Source organism: Lontra canadensis, unplaced genomic scaffold (genome assembly GCF_010015895.1).
Source record: "Lontra canadensis isolate GAN:19392208 unplaced genomic scaffold, GSC_riverotter_1.0 scaffold1, whole genome shotgun sequence".
Classification (NCBI taxonomy): domain Eukaryota; kingdom Metazoa; phylum Chordata; class Mammalia; order Carnivora; family Mustelidae; genus Lontra; species Lontra canadensis.
Genome location: NW_022630995.1, coordinates 119,405,543 through 119,423,200, shown reverse-complemented (window position 1 = coordinate 119,423,200; position 17,658 = coordinate 119,405,543). Strand labels below are relative to the sequence as shown.

General features: G+C 37.5%; 1 protein-coding gene across 4 annotated transcripts in view; it reads right to left on the bottom strand.

The window, feature by feature from the left end:
* The window catches only part of WDFY3 (WD repeat and FYVE domain containing 3), a 280,545-nt gene that overhangs the window by 244,143 nt on the left and 18,744 nt on the right, over window positions 1-17,658 (bottom strand). For 3 of the 4 annotated variants that reach the window (XM_032862498.1, XM_032862480.1, XM_032862488.1), the window contains exon 2: window positions 3,860-3,953. The gene's annotated coding sequence lies outside the window, so the exon portion shown is untranslated. Of the gene's footprint in view, window positions 1-3,859; window positions 3,966-17,658 lie in introns of those variants that run through there. The other variant, XM_032862454.1, reaches the window with a different exon arrangement.

Below are 17,658 nucleotides of genomic sequence, written 5' to 3'. Positions count from 1 at the left end.
AACCCATAAGCATATTTTCCAAGTATGCCCCCATCAATGTAAATATTAAGAACCAGTAGCTGGTAGACAGTGCAGTCATGACTGGGCCACTACATTCTGTAGAAGTAATTATGACTGTAATTTCCCAATTTGGTGTATTAAATATCCTCACAAATGTCTGACAACTTCTACCAATTTAAAATGTAACTTAGTTGTAAAAAGCCACTGTAGTAAAGCTGATAAAATTAAAGTAATCTTACTAATGACCTCTTATTCTTCAATCTTTTTAGAGAAATAAGATTTGGCCTTTGGATATTTTATGAGAAATAACAGTTTAACAACTGAGCAAAGTGAAAAGTCAGGTACTGTGTGAGGATTTCTACAAAGGACCAAAAAATAACTGATTTAATGAACTGAAACAAAATAAACACCACTTTGCTTTAAAAAAAAAAAAAAGAAAAGGGAAATTGAAGATAAAAGTTATGTTTCTCCTTTTTTTTTTTGTAAGAGTAAGGAGGTACTTTCTTCTTACAAAGTCACATGGCATACGAGTATTAAACTTCTGTTTACAGTTGAAGACTAGGCATGCCTAGCTGGCTCAGTTAGTGGAGCCTGTGACTATTGATCTTGGGAGTCATGAGTTCGAGCCCCATAACGGGAGTAGAGATTACTAAAAAAAAAAAAAAAAAAAAAGTTGAAGACTTAAGCTTTCTGAATAATATCAAATAACTTATGTATTTTTCCACCTAGCATATTTTCTTCTTCCCTCATTTTTATGTACTATTGTAGGGAGCTTCAGAGATGGTTCCCAATGACCCCACCTCTTAGTATACACAGCCTTGTATAGTCCTCTCTCCTGAGTGTGGGCTGGACCTAATGACTCACTTTTTTTTTTTAAGAATTTTTTTTAAAGATTTTATTTATTTATTTGAGAAAGAGCACATGGAGGCAGGGGGAGGAGAAGAGGGAGAGGGACAAAGCAAAATCTGTGCTGAGCACAGAACATGACATAGGGCTTGATTCCATGACCCAGAGATCATGACCTGGGCCAAAACCAAGAGTCAGAGGCTTAACTAACTGAGCCACCCAAGGGCTGCAGTGACTCACTCTCAATGAAGAGAAAAGGGAATAACGGGTTACCACTTCCATGATTACATTACAAACCAAAGGTTCATATGGAACGTTTATAAAGGAACTAATGTAGGCTATTGGCAAACAGCCAATATGAGGAATTGGGGCCCTCAGCCCAACAATCACGTGAGTGAACTAGAGACAGATCCTTCCCCAGAGCCCTCAGATGAAACCACAGCCCTGTGGACATGTTGAATGCAGCTCTGTGAGGGACCCTGAACCAGAGGAGTCAGCTTAGATTCTTGACCGACAAAAGCTGTAACATAACATTTCTTGTCCTAAATCACGAAGTTTTGGTGTAATTTGCTATGTAGTGCTATGGGTTGAAATGTGTCCCTCTGAAAATTCATATGTTGAAGTTCCTCATCCCCAGTACTTCAGAATGTGACCTTTTTTGGAGACAGGCTTTACAGAGGTAATCAAGTTAAACTGAGGTCATTAGGATGGGCCCTAATCCAACATGAACTGGTATCCTTATAAAAAGGGGAAATTTGGACACAGAGAAAGACACACAGAGAAGGATGATGATATAAAGTGACAGAGAAAGGAAAGAGGCCTGGAATAGAGCCTTCCCTCAAGGACCTCAGAAGGAACCATTCCTGCTGCCACCTTGATTTCAGATTCTTGGCTTCCAGACCATAAGACTAAAAATAAGTTTCTGTTTAAGCCACCCAGTTGGTAGTAATTTGTTATAGCAGCTCTAACAAATTAATACATATAGCCAGAGAGAACTAATACATATACTTGATTCAAAGTAACTTTTATTGGCAGTATCAAAATTAGCCTTTATGCAGAGCTCAAGTGGATGGCCAAAGCTTCCAAGTCTTAATTCTGAAAAAAGACATTAACCGTATCAGAAAAATCTTAGACCACAGAGTTTTTGTTTAAAGTCAGCTGGGACTTCAGCAATCATATAATCTAATCCACTTGTTTCAAAAATTGAGGATACTGATGTGGTAGGAGCTGTTTAGGACACTTAACATACAGTAATTCCACACAAGAAACTTGAGGTATCAACATCATCAATTCCAACTTTAAGATGAAGAAACTGATGTCTAGAAGTTAAGGTCACACAATTGGTGAGTGGCCTGGATTTAGTAAACTGAGGTACACAGGGGATAAAGAATTTAAGCAAAATCATAGTAGCTGAGCTTAGATTAAACCTAATGGTCCTTTCTCTTACCTTCAAATCTTTTTTCAGAAAGTTAAGTAGAAAAGCTTTTCTTCTATTTGCTATATTCAATTTTATAATGTGGCTACCTTAGAAATATTTATATGAGTATCTATCTGCCCTTCTCTGACTACACAAACACGGTTGCTCCTTTTCTCCCACTCCTTAAACCCTAAAACACTGCCTTTCAATCCCTGATGCTTTTCTCTCAACTATGTTAATCATTGTTATATATTGGAAGTCAAGGTTTCACTTCTACACAGTTTGGGAAATACAACTTTAGGTTAATGTTTGATCCCAATTACAATATAAATACACCTGGAAGGGGTAACACTCTGAGTCATCTGCATTTTAGGAGGAATAAATCAGATCCTTTTTCAGAGAACAGGATTTGAAACAAAGATGTCAAGAAAGTCATTGCCAAGTTTTAAAATGACCAAGGTACAACATATTCTGGGGTACCCTACTTAAGAATCAAGAGTCTAAGACCCAGGCAATGGTTCCAGAGTACTTTTCCTGGGAGAGGGCCTTCCAGCATGTGGGCAAAACCTTCAATCAGGGCAAGATCTTCAAGTGAACATCTTTTGCCATCGCCTAGCTGCCTATACCTGCCCTTCAGGGAGATGGGGGTCATTAAAGGAAACTGAACACTGGGAGGTGGGGGGGAAGAATCAGTCTGTTTTGGGAAATTAAGCATCAGCCTTTCTTTGGAGTCTGAACTACAGGACAAAGAGTGAGGGAAGTGGTGACAACTTGTTTCCCAGGACAAAGAAGAGAAAATGAAGAAAGCCAGTTCTCCAAAGACAGTGAAACAGACACACAGGAGAGGCGCTCACTGACAGCATGAGGAAAACCTGACTGCATTTGGTTCCTGGATTCTTCTTGTACATCTTTGCTGCATTTGCCTGTCCCTGGATCTTCTGGTGTTCCCTGGGATATATACCCAAACATCTGATAACTCCCCATTTTTACTTAAGCTATTTGAATTGCATCAAGTGCTATCAATAGAGAACTAACATGGTCAAACAGGTACCCTCTCTAAAACTGAAGAATATTACTGAAGGACTAACAACCTCATGTAAAAAGCTTTTTAGTAACAATAAAGCCAAGTAAAATACTAAAACTAAAGCAGTGGTACTCTCAAGTGCCTCACAACATAGCTCACCACTTAAACTAGTCATTCGTAGGAATTACAACAGAACAGAATTAACAGTTCCAAAGTGTACGCTTACAGCTAGATTTTTCCAGGAAAAAAAAAAAAGTAAATCATGTTTTAAACACCATGATTTTATTCTATGTAGGTACCTACAATAAAAATAATAATGTTTTAAAGCCAACATTGAAACTAAAGATTATCTGTTCTAACATATCCCTTTTTTTGGTGCAGAAAACTACATGCCATTCAGGAAAGCAGGTGTGCCTAAGCTTACCCAGCCATTAGTGGTAAAGAAGGACTGATACCCAGCTCTTCTGAGTCAGAGTTCAGTGGTCTTGCTACAGTGCAATGATGTGAGAAAGACTATCACGATTCTTGCTCCTAGCTCCTTGTTTGACAGATAAAACAATCATAAAACTGACCTGATTCTCCGTTCTGGGCTGGCATGAACCTGCGTAGAAACAATAGGAGTGGCAGGCACTTTCTTCCTGAAGCAGACGTGGAGAAGTATTATACCTGTGATGAAAGGAAAAAGAACACCGAGTTTACTTTCAGAGTATGTTTTGGTATAATAAGTCATTCATTTTCTACTGATTCCTTCTTTATCTTCTCATTTGTTGGCAACAGTTTAACAGCGGAACACATGACAATGATTTATTTAAGACAGATAAAATCTGCTATCTAAAATCCATAAAGAATATCGAGTCTTTTAAATTTGGTCTCTATAAACCATCTGGTTCGGCTTCTTCGCTTTACCGAGACCAGGACAAGTTATGCAAAGAATCAATGACAACTCAAGTTACTTAGTGGCAGAGCCAGGTTCAGAATCTAATTCTTCCCATTTCCAGTCCAGTATTCATTTGTATAACACAGATCACACTGTCTCTTTTTGGGAAACCAAATATGAGCAAAAAAAGCAAAAAATTCATATTAGTTTTCTAGGTATATTTGTCAAGTATCTAAAGGTAAATGTCATTTGTTTTAAATTAAAATCAGAAAACAATGCTTCCTCACTTAATGGTTATAACCCAACTTTGAGTTACTTAGCATGCCTTACACAGGATATTAAATGTTTGTTTTATTTGGGACACGTGGATGGTCCATCAGCAGAGCATGCAACACTTGATCTCGGAGTTGTGAGTTCAAGCCCCATCATGGGTATAGAGATTACTTAAAAAAAAAAAAAGTCTTGAAAACAATGTTTATTTTATTTACCATTCAATATTTCAATATGAAAATACCAGTATATGAATATGAGATCTAGGTTCTGGTCTTTCCTAACTCTGTACTCAACAAGTTCTATGACCTTAATCAATTACTTCCTTGGTCCCAAAGTGCCTTTATTCAAAAAGGAGGAGCCTGGAATAATTCCCATAAGCCTTCTAACTCTAAAACAATATACCTGAAAACAGCTTCCTCTTTTAGCAACATTCTGTTTTTCTGATCAACTATTTGTTTCTGTCATGTATTTGTTAATCTCTCTGATCATGCTATTAACAGTTAAAACATAATCAGAAATATTGCCTTCAAAGGGCACCTGGTTGGCTCAGTTAGTAGAGCATGTGACTTTTGATATCAGGTTGAGTTCAAGCCCCATAATGGGTGTAAAGATTACTTCTAAAAAATAGTTAAAAGAGAGTTTTACTTTATTTTTTGAAATATTTTATTTATTTATTTGAGAGAGACCAAGATAGTGAGAGAGAGCACCAGTGGAAAGGAAGGGGAAAAGCAGACTCCCCACTGAGCAGGATGCAGTACTCAACCCCAGGACACCGGGATCATGACCTGAGCCAAAGGCAGACACTTAACCAACTGATCCATCCAGGTGCCCCCAAGAGTTTTACTTTAAAAAAAAAAAAAAGGAAAAGAAATACTTCCTTGAAATATACAGTTAATTATCATTCAAAAGCCTACAAAACAATAACCTAGTTTTATGGTCTATCTGGAGATGGAAGGAAAAGTATTTTTCAAAATGTACCTCTTAGGTAGTTTTAAAGAAAAATCCTGAATTATTATCCCAAATCATTCAGGCGGTTATTCATCCAACAAATTGCTACTAAATGATCTGACAGATGGGAGACACAGGCTTAATCAGATAAAACACTTTAAAACAAGATACCTCTAGTGAAAGACTGAGTGACGTTAAGAATTCAAGTGGCTCTTGGGGCGCCTGGGTGGCTCAGTGGGTTAAAGCCTCTGCCTTTGGTTTGGGTCATGATCCCAGGGTCCTGGGATCGAGCCCCCCATCGGGCTCTCTGCTCAGCGGGGAGCCTGCTTCCCCCTCTCTGCCTGCCTCTCCGCCTACTTGTGATCTCTCTCTCTGTCAAATAAATAAAATAAAATCTTAAAAAAAAAAAAAGAATTCAAGTGGTTCTTAAGGGAATAAGCAAAAGAGATGACATGTCTCCTAATGTGTGACTTCAGAATATGGCTTCCCTATATTTTAACTTCTTACATACAACAGTCACTTATAAAATGTTTTAAATTCAAAGAAAAAGAGTGAACACCCAGATACCTACCACCCAACTCAAGGACCTAAATAGAATTTACTGGTCACGTTTTCCTGACTTGCTCGCCCCTCTCATCCCTTTTGCCTACAGTAACTGCTATGCAGTCCTCTGTTTATTATTACTTGTTTTTTTTAAAAAGTGTATCACAGTGTTGCGGCGGGTGGCTGGGTGGCTCTTGGCTTTGGCTCTGGTCATGTTCTTCTAGTAGGGGAATCAGGCCCTGCACCTGGCTATGTGCTCAGTTGGCTTCAGATTCTTTCTCCTGCCCTTTCTGCCCCTCCCCACGGGCACTCCCTCTCTCTCAAATCAACAAAATCTTTAAAAAAAAAAAAAAAAAGTTTATCACAGGGACACCTGGCTGGCTCAGTCGGTTAAGTGGCTGCCTTAGCTCAAGGCATGATCCCAAAATCCTGGGATCAAGTCCCAATCAGCTCCTTGCTCAGTGGAGAGTCTGCTCCTCCCTCCGCCTGCTGCTCCCCGTTTGTGCATATGCTCTCTTGCTTGCTCTCTCTCAAATAAATAAATAAAATCTTAAATATTTTTTATCACATACATACATATCCCTCAACAACATAGTGTTTCATTTTATTTGCTTTTGAATTCTGTGGAAAGGATATTAAACAGCTCCCATCTTCTCGGGTTTGACTTTTTCATTCAATATTATGTTTTAAAAATTCATCCATGTTGTTGCATTAGTTGTAGTTCATACCTTTTCACTGAAAAATAATTCTGCATATTTATAATATATGCAGATATATATGCAGATATATGATAAATATATCATAATTATCCATTTTCCTTACACTAGTATCTTATTTTACCCCCAGGTTTTTTTTTTTTCTATTATAAGCATTTCTGTTATAAAAGTTCTCACACACATGTCCTATGCTCCATGTGCCAAAGTTTCTCTTATGTTTGTGCCCAGGAGTTGAGAAATATGCATACATTCAATTTTTCATGATGATGCCAATTTTTATTTTCCCCAACTTATAATCCCATCAGCAACTACCCATTCATAGTGAACTACCTGTTTTATTGAACCACATCCAATATTTAGTAATGCTAACTTAATTTGAGGGTATAAAATGGCATCGAATTGTGGTCAAACTTTGCTTTTTCCTGTTGATTAAAGATACTGAACATTTCTTCAGATTTATTGGCTAACTCATGTTTCCTCTTTTACGAAATGCCTATTCACATATTTTGCCACTTCCTCTCAGCTGTTTGTTGCCACTTATTGTTTCACAGAAATTTTAGTATTTTGGATGATTATTTGGTTTTACCCATTTTGAACTACTAGGTACAGGCAAGTGTTGAGATAAAGAAGCAGAAACAGGGGCGCCTGGGTGGCTCAGTGGGTTAAGCCTCTACCTTCGGCTCAGGTCATGGTCTCAGGGTCCTGGGATCAAGCCCCGCATCGGGCTCTCTGCTCCGTGGGAGCCTGCTTCCTCCTCTCTCTCTGCCTGCCTCTCTGCCTACTTGTGATCTCTGTCTGTCAAATAGATAAGTAAAATCTTTAAAAAAAAGAAGAAGAAGAAGAAGAAACAGAACAGTAGGAGGCCAGACAGAATGGGTAACAGCAAACTACAGGACCAAATGTTTTTGTATATTAATGCAATCTACAGATGTCTTAAAATACCAGAAATCTAGAATATTACATAATCCTATTTTACAATCCTTTTTTTTTTTTTTTTAAAGATTTTATTTATTTATGTGACAGAGAAAGAGAGACAGCCAGAGAGGGAACACAAGCAGGGAGAGTGAGAGAGGGAGAAGCAGGCTTCCTGCTAGTGCGGAGCCAGATGCAGGGCTGGATCTCAGGACCTTGGGATCACGACCCAGAATCATGACCCCGAGCTGAAGGCAGATGCTTTAACGACTGAGCCACCCAGGCACCCCTACAATCCTTTATTTTAATATAAAATCAGCCGAGGACAAATGCATTGACATGATTTCAATGCATTCTAATTGCAATATGCAATATAAACTCAAGCAGCAGCTTTATACAAAACACAATTTAAGTCACACTTTAGACAGTTCTCATTTTGACCCTGACGTTTTACATATTTTTATTTCCTGCCTTGACTGCCTCCGATTTAGAATAAGTCAGTTATTTATCAAAGGGGTGAGTTTGAATGTATGAATATGCACACAGGTATAAAAACTGAATTTCAAAATTAAATTTATAAATTAGAAGATAACAGAGATCCTGATTCCAAACTTGGCTAGACAATTGGCTGTACCTCTGAAAGGGCCTATTGAGCCAGAGCAGCCCCACCCCGGCTGAACTGCCATTTTGCTGTAAAGCTTAAATTGACCTTGCCTCCCCACCCCAGGGGAACTTATTTAAAAGCAAGTCCAGGAAACCAGTCCCAGGTAACAAAGTCCAAATACAAGGGTGGGTCGGGCCAGGTGGAGGTGTTCAGTCAGTGGGGGGCGCATACTGTCTCCTAGCTACCAAGGAGTATGGGCCCCGCCCTTTGGGCCCATTTTGGGCGCCAATTCTGAACTAGGTGATAGGCTGGTTCAAATGTCTACTAGGGTAAATCATAATTCAATTGGTCGTCTAGCATCACTGTGGAGTTTCCTGTGTGTGTTACAATCTCATTGGCCTGTGTGTGGCCAGGCCCAACCACATGGCCTTTGCTCTATAAAAGTTAGTCTGGAAAGCAGAGAGGGGCCCCGACCAGTCTGTTTGACGGTGGGTCTGATTCCCGATGCTTGGCGCAAAATAAAGCTTTGCTTGACCTTCGCTTTTTATCAGTCTCGCTCCTTTAATCACGGACCCATTATTGGGGTACTCAATTTTGGGGGTCCCAACACCTCCTTGGCCTAAATATGTCTTTAAGTTTATTCTCTTATATCTAACATGAAAATTCTAAGGATCTTAAAATCATACTCCTTGGCTTGAATATCAGTAAGGAAAAAAAATTCCAAGATAGCCCCAGAAGGGTTTTAGGAATCTGTTCTCAAGTGTTCTACAAATCAGACAGACTAAAGAGTAACAAAAAGCTGAATGTCTGAAAAAAGTTTTATCAAGCAAGGCTATAGCCCTCCTATACCTTCTCAGGACTCCTGGTGGATCACCTGATAAACCACATCATACAGGAAAAAAAAAAAAAAAATCAAAAGGCACATAAAATCTGAATCACTCTACATGCTGGCCTTGATTCCTACATAAACAATCAGAAAAGAACTTCCAGAACCACACTTACTCACTTCTTCTACTATGCTTGAACTTTCTGGGTCAAAGTCTATCTAGCTCCTCCATTTTGATACTAGATATCATGCCCCTACCTTTGAAGGCCCACTTCTCTCCTATATCATCAACTTCCTAGTTTCCTCCTCCAGAAAGAGCAAACCATTAGTACATGCATATATTTCCAATCATTAGAAAACAAACAATAATAACAAACCTTTTGAAACAAACACCACTCTAGGTTATGCCAATTTTTCTGATTGCCTTTTCTCAAAAGGTCACAAAAGAGTTCTCCGCACCCTCTATCTTCAAGATTCTTCAATTCAAATTGAACACATTCCAGTTAGACTTTTGCTTCCTAATATGCCATTGAACTTGAAGGCCACCGATTACCTACCTATTGTTAAATCCAAAGGCCAGTCAGTTCTCAACTTATTTGATCTATCCTATCCACAGCAACTGGCATGACTCACCAAGACCTGATATACCTTTTTTACCTGGTTTCCAAAACAAAGACTCTCCTGGTTTCCCCTGGTTTCATCCTATCTCACTGGCCACTCCTCACCTCTGCTGCTTGTTTCTCCTCTTCACACTCATCACTAAAGTCCTTACCTCTCTCCATCCTATTATCAAACTGTACTGACTCTGTCTACAAAATGCATCCAGAATCTGACCACTTCTCATCATCTAAAGACCCTGACCAGAGTAACTATAATCTCTCTTGGACTTTTTCCATAGTTTAGTAACTGGCCTCGCAACTTCTATCCATGCCCTACTTCAGTCTCTTCTCATCAAAGCTATCAGAGTGATCCTGATAATCTTACATAATTCATATAATGTAACTTCTGTGCCCAAAATCTCCTAATGGCTTCTCACCGCAGAGAAAATGCCAAAATCTTTAAAACACTGTACAAGAACCTACATAATTTGGCCCATTACCTCTGACCTCTTTTCCCACTGACCTCCTTGCTATTCCTTATTCATGCTAAGCATACTCCTATCTCAGAGCCTTAACATTTGCTATTCTCTCTGCCTTAGAGGCTTTTCCAGATGATTATCTCTGCATGCCTCACTCCTGCACTATCTTGTGATCTCTGCCCAAATGTCTCCTGGGCTAAGTCTTCCCTGGCTACTCTACTTAAGATCCCTCCCTAATCCATCTCTCTGGTTTATTTTTCTTCAGCATTACTAACATTCATTTATCTCACTTCTATTCCTATTTGCTTATATCCTCCCACAAAAACATAAAATCCACAGGGCAAGAGCTTTGTTTGGTTTGGTGCTACATCTTCAATGCCTAGAAAGGGTTATGGCTCATGGGAGGTATTCAGTTAACATTTTTTTTAAAAGATTTTATTTATTTATTTGACAGACAGAGTAGGCAGAGAGGCAGGAAGCAGGCTCCCCACTGAGCAGAGAGCCCGATGCAGGGCTCGATCCCAGAACCCTGGGATCATGACCTGAGGCGAAGGCAGAGGCTTTAACCCACTGAGCCACCCAGGTGCCCCAACATTTTTTGAATGAACAAACAACTACACTCTTAGGCTAAAATTTACAATCTTTCTGAGTTTACAAAACAAGAAAATCTAATCAGGGTGCAACAGTTAGATTTTTTTTATATAAAATTACCATTCTAATTTTCCAACAGTTAAGTGAAAACAACTCTGAAGACTTTGCAACTAATACTTCTAGAAATTTAAAGTAATCACTATAGTAAATAGTTTCCCTCCCCAAACTTTTTAGACTGTCTACACAGTGACATTTATTTTCCATGGACTGCTGTCATATTCAACAATGGCTGGCTTGCAGAGACACAACACCAACACACAGGAAAATATTATAAAAATGTTCATTCCAAACTGGTTCCAGACAAAGAACCATGCTCTTTATAAATAAACTCTAAAAATAAAGGGCAGATATTTTAAAATGTTTTAAATATTTGGTTTGGAAATAGTTTCAGACACAGAAAAGCTGCAAATATAATTCAAAACCACCATTATATCTAAAGTCACCAACTGTTAATGTTATTCTCTTTGTTTTATCATCTGTGCTCATGTGCTCTCTTGCACCTTCTTTCCATTCACACAGAGACACACACTGCTGTTTCTCTAAACCAACTGAGAATAAATTATATACGCCATGACCCTTTGCTCCACTGACTCAATGTGCATTTCCTAAGAATAGAAATATTCTCTTTTATAACCATAGTACATTGTCTTCAGTAATTTGAACAGTATTACAATGTCATTATATACTCTAGTATCCACATCCCCAATTTTTTTTTTAACTGGTCCAATAATGTCCTTTTATAGTATTCCCCCCTCCCATCCAGTATAGGATCCAGTCTAGGGGCAGGTAGTAATTCTCTTTAGCCTCCTTTAAAATGGAACATTCCAGGGCACCTGGGTGGCTCAGTGGGTTAAAGTCTCTGCGTTTGGCTCAGGTCATGATCCCAGGGTCCTGGGATCCAGCCCTGCATTGGGCTCTCTGCTCAGCAGGGAGCCTGCTTCCTCCCTTCTCTGCCTGCCTCTCCACCTACTTGTAATCTCTGTCAAATAAATAAATAAAATCTTAAAAAAAAAAATGGAACATTTCTACATCCTTTGTCTTTTATGACATTGATTTTTTTGGAAAGATAAAGCTCCCTCCCCTTTTTATTAAGTAGAATGCTCCTCAGTCTGAGTCTGTCTAATGTTTCTTCATGATTAGATTCGGGTTATGCAGTTTTGGCCAGGCTACTACACAGATGATGATATGTCCTGTCCCCTGAGGATGCCATATCTGGAATCGCATGGTATCCATCTGCCCCATGTTGTTGTTGTCACCAATGTATAATCCCAATTTTATACCTCGAAAATAAAAGGTCATCTGTGGGGAGACATTTTAATATTGTGGAAATAAATTTCTCCTCATCCATATCCCCCCCAATTTGTTACGTTTCTTGTCCAGTCTTATCTTTACTATAATCTGCAAATTGACAATCTGTCAATTCTAGAACTCAGAATTCTAATGTAAGCAAGAGACCTCCCTTAGCTATTCATTTACCAGTTTATTACTATGAATAATGAATTACTTTGACAGATTCATAATTTATTATCATATTTATTTGACAATTAAATTAATCTAGATTGGACCAGTAGGAAACCCAACAGGGTTCTTATGAAACGCTCCCATTTTTTTTCCAAAAATATTTTCTTTCACATTGTCCAGTCCACCGAAAAGGAAAATGATACAAGTTCACTTGGCATATACCCTGCCTGGGCCTGAAATCAGCCAATTTTTCTGATGATCTCTGGTTCCTTTGTGCTGGTAATAGTTTTAAAGATCAAGATTTGGCAATTAAGTGTTCTCGCTGCTCTTTTCTTCTTAGCCTTTTAGTTGGACAGAGCTACCAGGAAATACATGTGCACAAATATACACATATGCAAATACATGTGCACATACATGTCCATACATGTATATACAGATGTACATGTAGGCACAAGTACAGATACATATACTAATTTCAAAAATAATGAATTCATATTAATACCTTCAATTCCAACCCATCCTCACAGGATTCATTTCTGCCTTTCCCCATTCCATATTTGTAGGCCCCTCCTTCCTCAGGTCCTGGCTCCAACAACCTCAAAACATTTACTCAAAGCATAATACACCTAAAAATGACCCAGAGTTGCTTTGTTCTTTTCACTACAAAAATAAACTCCAGCAGAAAGAGTTCAAGAGGGGCGCCTAGGTGACTCACTGGGTTAAAGCCTCTGCCTTTAACCTCTGCCTTGGCTCAGTTCATGATCCCAGGGTCCTGGGATTGAGCCCCACATCGGGCTCTCTGCTCCTCGGGGAGCCTGCTTCCTCTTCTCCCTCTGCCTGTCTCTCTGCCTACTTGTGATCTGTCTGTCAAATAAATAAATAAAATCTTAAAAAAAAAAGACCCTCTCTCTCCCTCTGCCCCCTCCCCACTCTTGCTCTCTTGAGTGTGTACTCTCATGCTCTCTCTCAAATAAACCTTCAAGAAGAAAATATAATTCACTGCTATCAACTGAATAAAAAATAAAAACCATATGATAATATCAATATTAAAAAAACATTTAACAAATACAGCATCCATTCAGGATTTTAAAAACTCTTAGTAAGCTAGGAACAGAATGCAATCTAACCTGATAATTGGCATCCTCAAAACAAATACAGTTAGTATCACATTTAATGGTGAAAAACTGCTTTTTGTCTTTAACTTTATATTGGAAGTCCTAGCCAGTGCTATAAGGCATAAAAAATAAAAAAGTATGCATTACAAAGGAAGCTATGAAACTGTCTTTATTTCAAGCAACATGACTGTCTATATATAAAATCCCAAAGAATCTACAAAAAAACCTACTAGATTTAATAAGGGAATTTAACAACGTTGTAGCATACAGAATTCAATATACAAAGATCCATCATGTTTCCACATACCAACAATGAAACAAGTGAAAATTACATATATACATACTGCCATTTATAAAAGCATCCAAGAAACATGAAATGCTTAGGGATAAATCTAACAAACTATGTGCAAGATTTGTATTCTGAAAACGGCAAAACATTGATGAGACGAATCAAAGATGACCAATATACTATGTTCATGGATTTAGAGACTCAACATAGTGGTCACTTCTCTCCAAATTTATCTACAGATTTAATGCAATCCCAATCAAAATTCTAGTACTTTTTTTTTTTTTGGAAACTGACAGGATGATTCTCAAATTTACACAAAAAAAGCAAAGAAACTAAAATAGCCAAAACAATTTCAAAACAAGCAAACAAAAAAGAGTATTCATATTACTTGATTTCAAGACTCACTCTAAAGCTATAGTAATCAAGACAGTGTGGTACTGGTGACAGGTAGACACCTCGCTCAATGGAAAAGAAGAGAGAAACATGTACGCAGTCAACTGATTTTTGACAAAGATGTCAAGGAATTCAGTTTCACCAAATGGTGCTAGAAAAACATGGACATTCACATGTAAAAACCAAAGCAAAACAAAAGAATCTCAATCAGCCCATACATCAGAACATACATAAAATTTAACTCAAATAAATCGTAAACCTAAATGTAAAGCCTAAACAATAAAACTTCTAGAAGAAAACAGTACAAAATAAGATTGACTTTGGGTTAGGAAGAATTCTCTGATAAGACATAAAGCACAAACCATAAAAGGAAACACTGACAAACTGGATTTCATCAAAATTAACTTCTCTCTTCAAAAGACATAGTTATTTTTTTAGACTTTATTATTTTTTAGAGCAAATTTAGGTTACAACATAATGGAATAGAAGCTATTGAGATTTCTCTTATAATTTCTGCCCCCACTCACGCATAGCCTCTCCCATTATCGACATCCCCCCCCATCAAATGGTACCTTTATTACAACTTATGAACCTACAGTGACATATCATTATCACCCAAGGTCCATAGCAAATGTTAACTTTTGTACCTAATTTTATAACCATAATTCTATCTTTCCTATTTATGGTCTTACAATCTTACATGCTTCAGGACCCACAAATATTTGCTTTTCCTGAAGTTCTAATCTCTATTGAGATTTTTTTTTTCATTTAAATTCAATTAATTAACATATAGTGTATTATTAGTTTCAGATGTAGAGGTCAGTGATCCATCAGTCTTATAACACCCAGTGCCCATGACATCATGTGCCCTCCATAATGTCCATCTCCCAGTTACTCCACCCCCCGACTACCCCCCCCCAATCGCAAACCCTCAGTTTGTTTCCTATGGTTTAGAGTCTCTCACAGGGTGCCTGGGCAGCTCAGCGGGTTGAGCATCTGCCTTTGGTTTGTGTTGTGATCCCAGAGCCCTGGGATAGAGCCCTACATCTGGCTCCCTGCTTAAAGGGAAGTCTGCTTCTCCCTCTCCCTCTGCCCTGGCCCCCAGTTCCTGCTAGCTCTCTCTCACACACTATCTCAAATAAATAAAAATCTATAAAAATAAAAATTTTAAGGAGTCTCTTAATGGTTTGTCTCCCTCTCTGATTTCAACTTGTTTAATTTTTCCTGTCTTCTGTTTTGTTTCTTAAATTCCAAAAAGACAGTTTTAAAAATGAAACAAATCTGGGGGGCCTGTCTGGCTCAGTCGATAGAGCACACAACTCTTGATCTCAGGGTTTTTAGCTCAAGCCCCACCATGTTGGAGTAGAGTTGACTTAAAAAATAAGTAATAATAACATAAAAATTAAAAAGTATTAAAAAAAAACCTCCTAAACCAGGAGAATTTATAAAACATATACCAAAAAAGACAATTATATCCAAAACATACAAAACACTCTTATGTTTAAGAAATAAATAAGCAACCTAATTTTAAAGAGCTAAAGATATCACTACTTCTTAAAAAGACAGATGTAGATAGAGCAAAGAAACACATGAAAGGATATTCAATATTGTTATTCATTAAAATTAAATTAGAACCCTTTTGAATAATGGTATGAACATTAGCTTTTTTTGTGGAGATAGGCTTTCATTTCTCTTGTGTATATACCTAGGAATGAAATTTACAGTTCATAGAGCAAATGTTTAACTTTATAAAAAATTGGTAAAGTGGCAATACCATTTCACCAGTAATGTATGAAAGGAAAATTCTAGTTGCTCCACTTTTTCACCAATTTTAACACTGTCCAACTTTATTCCTAGCCATGCCAGTGGGTGTGTAATAGTATCACTCTATGGTTTAAATTTGCATTTCCTTGATGACTAGAGATGTTGAGCATCTTTCTACATACTTGTATCTTTTTATGTGGGATGTACTGGCCGTTCATTTATCTTTGGTGCAAATTCTTTGTCTATTTTTTGACAGGGTTCTTTGTCTTACTATCAAATAATTACAGTTCTTAAAGTATTTTGGTTCAAATCCTCTGCCAGATATATGTTTTGTAAATATTTTTGCCAGCCTATGGCTAGCCTTTTCATTTTTTAAAATAGTATATTTAAATGTTCATTTATAGACTATTTACTTACAATTTGTTCATTTTTCTCTATGTATATGTACTTAAAGGAATAGGTTCCTTTTTTTAAAAAAAATAGTAATAGACTGCTCTTTGGGACATGACAAAATCATCATCAACTACTGAAGAGTCTTAAGATGATATAATCGGGACGCCGTACTAAAAACTGGAAAATACATCTTCTTACATCTACTTTAGAGCCCTTCATAGCACTGGATCCCTATTGGATGCCTAACAGGAAACCTAAAATTTGTAAGGGAGAATAATATGTTGAAAGACTCCTTCCTGCAACTCCTTTTCACAATGTGACCTCTGAAGTGTAGACATTTCAGATTAGGATATATTATGCTTTTTGTTAGTTACAGTTTTAAATAAAAACTTTATGAGAAAAGCAAAGAAAATCAACTTTAGTGTAAATACATGAAAAACTAATTTATACAATGACTTTCAATAAGCATCTGATTGTCAAATACACAGGCTAAAAATAAATTAAAAATCCCTACATAGGGGCGCCTGGGTGGCTCAGTGGGTTAAAGCCTCTGCCTTCAGCTCAGGTCATGATCTCAGGGTCCTGGGATCAAGCCCCACATCGGGCTCTCTGCTCGGTGGGGAGCCTGTTTCTCCCTCTCTCTCTGCCTGCCTCTATGCCTACTTGTGATCTCTGTCAAATAAACAAATAAAATATTAAAAAAAAAAAACCAACTACATATGTTTTTATTGACAACACAGGTAGCTTTATATTTAAGTAGTGCTTATTAGTCCTTAATCATTCTGAAATTCTCTCTCCTAATTGTAACTATAAGAAAAGTCATATGCTGGCATTTTTCATATTAATGAAAGTGCATGTTCAGTAAAATATGAAATGTCAAGCAGAACATTTTTGAAGTAAAACAATAAAAGTTGCTCTCCACCACAATATCTAGTTTTCTTTTCCCTCAATCCATGCTCCAAAGAGAATCATAACAGTCTGGTATGCACTTTTAGGACACTTCCTATGCTCAAATGAGCATATATGTGTGTGTGTGTGTGTGTGTGTGTGTGTACATATACATGTACATATGTGTATAGATGTACATGCATGTACATCTATACACACATGCATACATACATGCCTTTACAAACACAGGATGTATGCCATTTTAGCATTCTATAAGTGAAAATAAAGAGAAATTTTAAAGTGAGGCCTTTATGGCTAAGAAACTATAAAACATGAAATCAAAAAGAAAAAAGATCTGAATCAAGTAAGACTAAAATTTTTTTGAAAACTTTTAGAATATATAATTAAGTTTTAAGAACTTACAGAATATATTACTTCTGTAGTAGGCACTTCTTAGTGCCTATTATTAGCCTACGATCCTTCCCTTTTCTGTGCCATGATCAATGGCCTTGAAGGAAAAGATCAGAGGAAAAATCATAGGGAGATCTAAGGAATGGCTATTTGAATGAACCTTCACAATGAAGCCATAGCCTAAAAAAAAAAATTCCTCACCAGAATCCTGGCACTGCCAAAGCAAATA